The sequence below is a fragment of the Rosa rugosa genome, chromosome 5, assembly GCF_958449725.1.
Source record: "Rosa rugosa chromosome 5, drRosRugo1.1, whole genome shotgun sequence".
Lineage (NCBI taxonomy): Eukaryota > Viridiplantae > Streptophyta > Magnoliopsida > Rosales > Rosaceae > Rosa > Rosa rugosa.
Window position 1 is genome coordinate 24312830 of NC_084824.1, and position 7934 is coordinate 24320763.

The 7934-nt window shown below is 36.0% G+C and overlaps 1 long non-coding RNA gene across 7 annotated transcripts; it reads right to left on the reverse strand.

Annotated features, from left to right (window-relative positions):
• Positions 1–592: 592 nt before the first annotated feature.
• Positions 593–5307, reverse strand: LOC133713062 (uncharacterized). 7 transcript variants are annotated; one of them, XR_009847748.1, is made up of 9 exons: positions 4914–5307; positions 4517–4775; positions 3823–4037; positions 3626–3678; positions 3027–3204; positions 2769–2855; positions 2559–2673; positions 1866–1973; positions 593–1075 (listed from the first exon to the last, which is right to left on the reverse strand). It is a non-coding gene; the product is annotated as an uncharacterized LOC133713062 (long non-coding RNA). The 7 variants fall into 7 exon arrangements; XR_009847747.1 differs by lacking the exon at positions 3823–4037; XR_009847744.1 differs by having other exon boundaries at positions 3027–3678.
• Between the last annotated feature and the right edge of the window lie 2627 nt (positions 5308–7934).

The following is a 7934-nucleotide window of genomic DNA, read 5'->3' on the forward strand; positions in this document are numbered from 1 at the left end:
CAAAAAAGCGATCAGACAACGGACCAAATTCGTTGTGTGATTTGGACGATCTCCGTTGTGTATCGGAGCGTTGTGTGATGAAAAATGGCACAACGGTGGAAACCCGTTGTGTGAATCACAAACAGTCAACACTTATTTGGTTAAAACTGTTGTGCCTTCTCTCGGCAGATGGCAGCCATAGTTGCCGCGCAGTCATGCTGCACATGTCATTGGCATAATTCACACAACGATGTTTGTCTCCGAGCCGTTGTATGAAAGGCGAATCAGACAACAGCATTTTATTTTATCTGTTGTATGAGTTATCATCACACTTCACTTTTGGAAATTTTATTGTTGTGTGTTAGTTTTAGATAACGTATTCTAGTTATTACAGTTGTGTGATTGTAAATCAGACAACGTATGTTTGTTAGAACTATTGCATGTTATATAAGGATTCATTGTGTGAACATCCAAATTATTACTTCAGACAACATTATTAACATTAGAAATTCTGTTGTGTGATAATCGTCTTTTCTCGATTTTGTGCATTGATAATAATGCTCCATTTTACCTAATGAACAGTGACTAATTGTAAAGAAAAGACACTAGAATCTATGAATAAAGAGTAATCCAACTCATACTATTTGAAGAAAAGCATTCAAACGTTAAAAGGAAGGATTTCCCAATCATTCAAGCCAACATTAAAAGAAGAAAAGCATTCAAATGCATGCCCATCTACCTGGGACATCAAAAGCTGATACAAATACAAACTATTTGTTACAAAACATGCCACACAGTGCATGAATATTGGACCAGCAGAGAAGCACAAAAATGATGCTTTCCTTCAGCAACAACCGAATATGTATGATCAATACAAGGGACTTACGATTCCACAATCTTCATCCAATCTCTTAGCTCAACTAAACAAGCAGGTGACCTGCATATTCCACAGACGCTTCACACACCAAAAAGAAGGAATCACATTGTTCATCCATAATTGAATGACAAGCAAACAAAGCAAAAGTATTCATTGAAGTCGTCATAATTCCGCCACACTGAAATGTGCAGCTTTCCCGTTATTGTTTCTAGCAGCTTCCTACATGCAAGGTTAAAGCAAAGCAGAAGTTATTCTCAAGATCAAATGGAGTACACATCAGGTAGACTATGTGACAAGATAGCTTTATCAAAAATGAAAGAAGCATCAGAAAGAAGTCACCATATTAGTAATGCCCACAAAGCAACCACCGTTACTCCCTTTCCCACATTGGAGTATATATCAGCCAGACTATGCGACTACTTAACAATAATAAGTGATACCATAATGCCGAAAATACCACCCATGCGTTCAACATTTCAAATCTATAGGTACCGCACAAATAGACTCCTAATATTTCCAGCAATGTTCAACAGCAAAGGACCACAGAAGTTGAGATATTGAATTGTTACCTCAATGACTTGAAGAGCAACCTAAAAAAGTAAGACTTACTTTCTTGTTTCTTCTTTTTCTTTTATTTATTTTGGGTGAAAATGAAAATCATGCTGATTTGATCAAGAAGCCATAAATTCATATAAACTCCAGACCAGTCAACTTAAGATAACCAAGGTGTCGTAGAATCTTATGTAATGACACCACTATGATCTCCAGAATCGCACCCATGAAAAAATTATAAATAAATAAAGCAAGATCTAGTAAGCTTTTATCACACCTTTTCAGAGAAGTGTGATCTTGTTCAAGATATAAAAAACAAGTAAAAGACCAAATAATACCACTGAGAAGGCATCCAAGAAAGTTGGCACACTTGAACATTTAATTTATACTTGGACAGAAAGTACAACTAGATGCATAAAATGTGCAATCACTAAAAATCAAATGGAGATGCACTGACCGCTGCCAATGTTTCATACATAGGATAAACAATCTGCTTGAGGAAGGACACATAATCATTTTCTATTGTGCAGCCAGCAGCAGGAATAGCATCTAACTCCTTCGCCATCTGCAGAACCATAAGTGATGATGTTAAATCTCATGAGTAATGATATGAAAAGTTTGAATAAATGTACTGCTAATATCTCTCAGAAAAGTCTCCGCACAATCAAAAATACAAACAATTGACAGTAAAGAAGCAACGGTATCATGATGCATATCCAGCAATTTCCCACTTGCCGTAAAAAATCTAAACAAATCATGTAGATATCATCCTCAACAGCGAAATGTTGTTAAATATTGACAAAATAGAGTTTTCTAAGAGTACCATCTTCAGTACAAAGATCATTCCACTATAACTTGCAAAATTACTTTGGATATAAACCAAAAATCCTATATTTAAATTTCTTCAATGTTGCAGACAAATGATTTTGTGATGAAGTTGGATTTATGATCCCAGGCATTTGCTAGTATAGTAGAACAATCAAAAATTACAAGGAGCTCGTTTGCAGTTAGCTCAGTTCAGTCTCCATAACAGAAAATGTTAATGAGGCTATTTAGCAGACAAATAAATAACCAGATATTTAAAGCTACTATGAAAAAACTGAACAGATCAAACTGCATGCAAAGTTAACTAGAAATGTCGGAGCCTTACATGGTCAAACATGTAGCAAATGCATTCAGGAAGAAAGTGGACATTTGCAGCCTCACCCCATATCAGAAAGTACAATGACACCAGAAAAAGTTTATGTCCCGATTAATTGCTTGTGCTGTGGAAATACATATCAATTAGCAGGGTGCAAAGGCATTTAGGCATCAATAAATTTAGGAAATCGTTAGGTTACTGAAATGACATATTCCATACAAGCCAGATCCGCAGGTATTTGCACCATTTGATCTAATTATCCAGGACTTTCAGAAATACCTCATTGATTGCCTTCTCGTCTATTTTCTGGGAATGCAAAAATATATAGCATATCAGTGAGCTTCATAGCTAAATTTCCTTGTCTATGCCAAGAAGGAGTGCATGATGAAACCGTGCAAAGAAAGAATAATGAGCAACATCTTAAAATCACATACATGATGTTACAAGACAAAAGAGAGAATAACAAGCACAACTCACACAGACAGCTCAATATGCATGGGAATCCAGCCATTGCAGAGCCTAGAGACTGTTGACCCCATCTGGGAGAGGCTATCTCCCCCTTCAAACCCGGGACCTTCAGGTTGCAATGGAGCAACCTACCAAAGTGCCAAGCTTACACTTCAGACCATTGTATGGTCTGCAAAGGATTAAGCATCTACAACACAAATAGTTGAACCACTTGTCCAATGATATTTTCCTTCATATATGCTTTTATTTTGGTAGCTATCAAAAATGCTTGATATTAAATTTTCAAATTTCTAGAAGCACAACAAGAAATCTAACAGGTTAATTTTTACTCAAAGACAACAAAGCAAGACAACTTGAATTTTATCAACATTAACTTCAATAAAAATAGCAAGGTAACATGCTTCAGAAACTCAACAAGTCAACAATGCTTCATGGTTTGAAATGACGTTTTTTTATAAGAAAGGAATACAAAGACCTTGAAAGAGCTACTCTGATCAAGGCAAGTGAGATTAACAAAACCAGTGGCAAAAGAATTGAAAAAAGAAAGCAATGACCATCAAGGAATTAACATATATATGCACACGAACATCACCAAGATGTGATTCCACCTTTGAACATGCAACTGAACCATTGAACTTGATGTTTCTCCTACAAGCTTCAACTGAAAATGCAAGAAGGCAAATACCAGCAGCTCTTTTAAATGGTTAAATGTAAAAGCTAAATCCAGTGACACTATAGATATGCATGTGCTCAAAGAAAATGTTAGCAAACAAATACAAAAGGAATAAATTGAGGCTTTTCTGACCTTAAAGAGATCAAAGAAAGAAAACCTCAAAGCTGCCCTTATGCACCAAATCAAAAACAATACAGGAAAAAAAAAAAAAAGATTAGTGATACAACTACTAGTACCACTGCAATTCACTAGTATCCCTAGAAATAATGAAAAGGATTTACCACTGCATGCTCCTTTGCTTGTTGGGTGCAGTGAAGTTTTAATCCTAATCTCAAATAATACCTACTCTGCTTGATAGTGATGAAAAACAAAAACAAAAACTATGAGATTGAAGCACTTGCTTCCCAATCAAATTTCATACAAATTGATTACTTGAAGACAAAAAGAACAGATGAGACCGAATTACTACCTAGACACCAACTTTCACGTATAGCATTCATAAATTTCTCATATATTACCAGCAAAAATTGTAAGAAAACCAAACGGAAAATCCAAAACTGCATTAAACCCAAAATTCCCCAATGAAATCAAGTAATTAAGGAAGTCACTCACCTCAAATCCTAAACGGAATAAAAATAGAATTGAAACAAAGCTCAAGTATTTTTGCCCAGTTCCCAAACTTCTATGAAATTCAGGAATAAGATGGAAAACTAGCACAATTGAACTAACCCAAATCAATAACATGCATGCTATATTAATCAAAGAATAACCAACAAGAACATAATCTAACGAAACAAACACAATCCGGAAAATAGAAGCCACTCACCAAAAAGAAACTGAACCCAACACCATGTTCTTGCCTTTTAACTTCAAACAAACTCGTCTCTCTCCTTCTCTCTCGTTTATGATCTCCTCTCCCTTAGAAAGCAACCCTCCGGAAGATAAACATCTTCTTCTTCCCTCTTCCTATTTCTTCTTCTTTTCTTCTCTATCTTTCTCAACATCCCTCTATTCTCTTCCTTCTCCTCTCTTTCCCGACCCCTTCTTATTTTTTTCTTTTCTTTCTTCTGCTCCACCACCAAAAGCTGCAACAAATACATAAAATTTCAAGCTTGCAGATCAAATCAAGCTATCTTTTTCAGAGAAAAAGTAAATCAAATCGAATTATCAAGCAATCTTTTAACAAAAAGGTAAATCAGATCGAATCTGAGAGAGGGACAGACCGAGATTGAGTGATTGACAGAGTGACGTTGCGAGAACGAGACGAGGTCGTCGTGCCGCTGCCGTCGATCGTCGCAGAGACTGGGTTGAAGGTTTCAAGGAGGTTTGGGTTTTCAGAAATTAGATGAGACAATCAGACTTGAGAGAATGAAGACGAAGTCATTGGACTGTACCTCCGTCTTCCACCTAGCCTCCGTCTTCGCCTAGGCAAAGTGAGCTGAACAGTTAATCGAAAAAACCCTAAATTCCCAATCCAACAAAACTCTCTAAGGCCAAAGTGGGAGTGAGAGATGTTAAGGCTCGGGATTTTGCTCGAAGTGAAGAAAGACTCGGGGTTTTGCTCTTAGACTTGAAAAACGAAAGTGTGTGTAATGGTGCCCTCGAGTTGTATAAGGCACCACGCATTAATTTTTTTTTTTTTAATTATTCAGACAACGTATAGAGTTATATATGTTGTCTGAAGTGTAGCAAAGCTGAGGGAATAAAGATGGAAATTTCCCGCCTGTGCAATCAAAATTTCAGTTTTGGCGCTAAGGTTAGACATTTCTCAATCACACAACAGAAATAATTCATTGTGTTGTAGGAACTTGCAAGCATAACAAACCATTGAAGCCAAATTTACTCGTTTTCGGAAGAGAATGAATGTCATTTTGGAGACTTCTCCAAATTTTGCCACTCACTTGCACAACGGCACATTAAAAACCATTGTATGATGATTTGCAAGTACACTCCTACAACATAAGTAACTAAACTGTTGTACAATTTAGTTGCATCTAGGGTACAATTTGGATCCAAATTTGAGTCCATCTAGGAGGGAAATCCGCCGCATTTTTTTTTTTTGATTCACACAACAGATTATTCTTGTAACCGTTGTGCAATGACCTTCTAAAAAAAAAATTCAGAATTTTAACCACCTTATACAACGTAAGTTTAGTAAACATGTTGTGTGATTCACTTTCCCACATCACACAACGAAATTTTTTTTTTCGTTGTGTAAAAAGTGTTGTATGTTAAGGTTATTGGCCTAGTGTGTACTGCGTATAAGTGCGGATTGATTGTGTTCAGATCTAGTGCTATTTTTTTTCTCTGGCTCTTCAGGTCTTGTTGTGTCGGTTGTTTAAATGGAATAGCAAGGACTTTCACCTTATCGCCTGGCTTTCATCTGTAATTTTTATGTTGTATTGTTAGTAAATTATTGCAAACTTATGTGAATCAAGAAATAATATAATTAATAGATTTTGATTTTTTTAGTGAGAATATGATCGAAACAACTTACTCCTTTCTATATTGATCCGTTTGTGGATCTATAACCATGCAAGTGTGATTCGTTGCTGTGAGTGTGGTCCGTTCTGTAAATTGTGAAAATATTTGATTAGAAAACAATGATTAATACAGCTAGAACAAGAGGAGGTTTCATTCTTTAGAGGTATGTACCTTGGAATTCAGTGATCTGTGAACTTGTAAATACTGCTAGAACAGGAGGAGGACGCTTTTGAACAGCTTCTACATCGAATTCTCGGGCGCTATCACCCCAGAAGGTGATTCTCACATCTTCTCTTTTGTATTTTGTGGAAACCATGAATCTGTGATAGTTTATCAAAGAGGATATTATTTTCTAAATTGTAAGGATGATTGAAGATAGTATACCTGAGATTTTCCAAAATGACTTCACACTTTGATTCCATTTTTTCTTTGCTCCTCACAAACACTTGGGATTCTGGCATGATGGACTTCACACAACCATAAACATCTTTTATGAAGAGAAGAAATAGACGATAAACAGGTTGTTACTTTTAGTAATATTTGTAAATTGAAAGTTGACTTATATAGAGTTTGGATACTTTCCTATCAGAAGTTTTTGGTCTTTTTTTTTATCTGCCAACTCACTGAATTCAAGAAGGTAAAAGGAATGTCGTGGTATTCGTGGGACAAGTTCTTCAATTGGGGTAAACTCTGTTTTTTTGTTGAAAAACAGCTGTGCTTTGTGATCAGCAACTTTGAATGGAGAATCATCTTCTCTTGAGTAGGAATGAAGGATATCATAAACTCGGCCTTGCTGCATCTTGTTGTTTAAAATAGCATAGTGAGGTTCTTCAATGATAGCATGTATGACATCACCCTACGTCGGATATATGTGAAATACAAAGATTAAAGACTTGAGTTTAGTTATTTTAATTGATGAATGAGTATAAAAAAATTCATAGAAATATTGTTGTGAGTCATAGATATTTTAGGATTACTATTAGGAATAGAATTATACTAATTGTATAGAATCAGGATTGTAATTGTGATTTGATTACTTTCCTTGTTAGTCTAGAATTAGGGTTGTATATGGTTGTATAAATATGCCTCTGCATATTGAATGAAAGTGTGAGAGTATTCATCCTCTAAACACTAGTACAAAAAGTTAATCAATCACACAACGGAACACAAATCATCTGTTGTGTGTTGAAGTCAGTTTTATTATACAACGGTGCTGGTTATATTCTGTTGTGTGAATGCCAACAAAGTGATAACTTTTTTATCGGAACTACATTGCACAACGGAATTAAGCATGGTCCGTCGTCTCAGCCTTAAAAATTGAGCGGCAGATTTCCCTCTACTCTCGATTCTTGGTTGCCTTTTGAAATCTGAAATTTGGGCTACTTGATACAACGGTGCTTGAGGTTTCCGTTGTGTGATTGAAAACTGGATGCCAAATTTTGAGGAAGCTTGCTTGAATGTCTTCCACAAGGTAAACCTAGTGCAAGTTGTAGAAATTAGACAACAGAAGTTATACTTTTCTGTTGTGTGAAGTTGGAATATAGGAGGCAACATTTTGAGCCAAATTGCTGTAGGCGGCATATTTCCCTCCATGTTTTGGCATTTTGATTTTATGTAGTGCACTCTTACAACAGTTCGTTAGGTTTCAGTTGTGTGAGCGACTTTAAAATTTATTGAAGTTTAATTCTGCCTCCCAACCAGTTCTAGCCACATCGTGTCTGAAAGAAAATCCTAACCTCTCTCGAGCCCTCGCAGTCGTG